Source organism: Ceratina calcarata, unplaced genomic scaffold, assembly GCF_001652005.2.
Source record: "Ceratina calcarata isolate Rehan_Ccalc_2016 unplaced genomic scaffold, ASM165200v1 scaffold539.2, whole genome shotgun sequence".
NCBI classification, from domain to species: domain Eukaryota; kingdom Metazoa; phylum Arthropoda; class Insecta; order Hymenoptera; family Apidae; genus Ceratina; species Ceratina calcarata.
The window spans coordinates 1-792 of record NW_017176555.1 but is presented as its reverse complement, the minus strand read 5'-3'; the positions used below and the strand labels follow the sequence as shown (position 1 = coordinate 792).

Sequence of the window (792 nt, the reverse complement as noted above, 5' to 3'; positions counted from 1 at the left end):
TTCCGAAAGCTGTTGTAGAAAGACCCTAATAATTCTTTGCAAATAAATATAGTTTTAATTATTAATCATTTATATCCACTAAACTGTACGTATAAATAGCTGGAGTGCGAACGCTGTCAAAAGTTGTAAGGAAGAAGAATAGAGACTATGTTCCAAGAAACAACACCACGAGTACGGCATACTATCTCTTTCTATTTATATTATTTTGTACCAAATTTGGCTATAGTTGAATCAATCGAACATATAAAATTGTCAACCATATGAAAATATCGAAATGTTCTGTACAGATAACTGTAATTTTCATTGTTTCTGGTTTACACGTTCCAATTGAAGAACAAATTAATAACATGCATTATAAATCTAGAAAGAGAGAGAATTCCTGACACGTTTCTCTCTGTCGGCGTTCACTCGGCCACCTCCGTCCATACTCCAGTTGTTTCTACATATACATATATGTAGTTCATGTTTATGTCTAATACCGAATACCGAATTGAGGAATTTTGTACTCGTTTGTTTTAGATGATATCGTGGGAATCCACTGCACGCATGGTATAAATCGTTCCGGTTACCTTATCTGTAGGTTAGTAAATTCTAATCAAGAATAATGTTAACTGCAGTTAATAGATATCGTAAAAATCTCGTGAAATATTTCAAAATCTTACATTAAGTCTTAAGCAATATTATAAATGAAACTCGGGAATTCGCCTCGTTACAGGTACCTCACTGATCAGTTAGGTTGGGAAGTCGAAAATTGTTTGAAAGGTAGGTGAATCATAAATAATAAAAATGTTT

At 33.0% G+C, this 792-nt stretch overlaps 1 long non-coding RNA gene across 1 annotated transcript in view; it reads left to right on the top strand.

Annotated features, from left to right (window-relative positions):
• The window catches only part of LOC108628695 (uncharacterized), a 4,665-nt gene extending 3,873 nt beyond the window's left edge, over positions 1-792 (top strand). The window contains exons 2-3 of the long non-coding RNA XR_001916805.2: positions 520-580; positions 716-792. This is a non-coding gene — a long non-coding RNA (uncharacterized LOC108628695). The remainder of the gene's footprint in view (positions 1-519; positions 581-715) is intronic.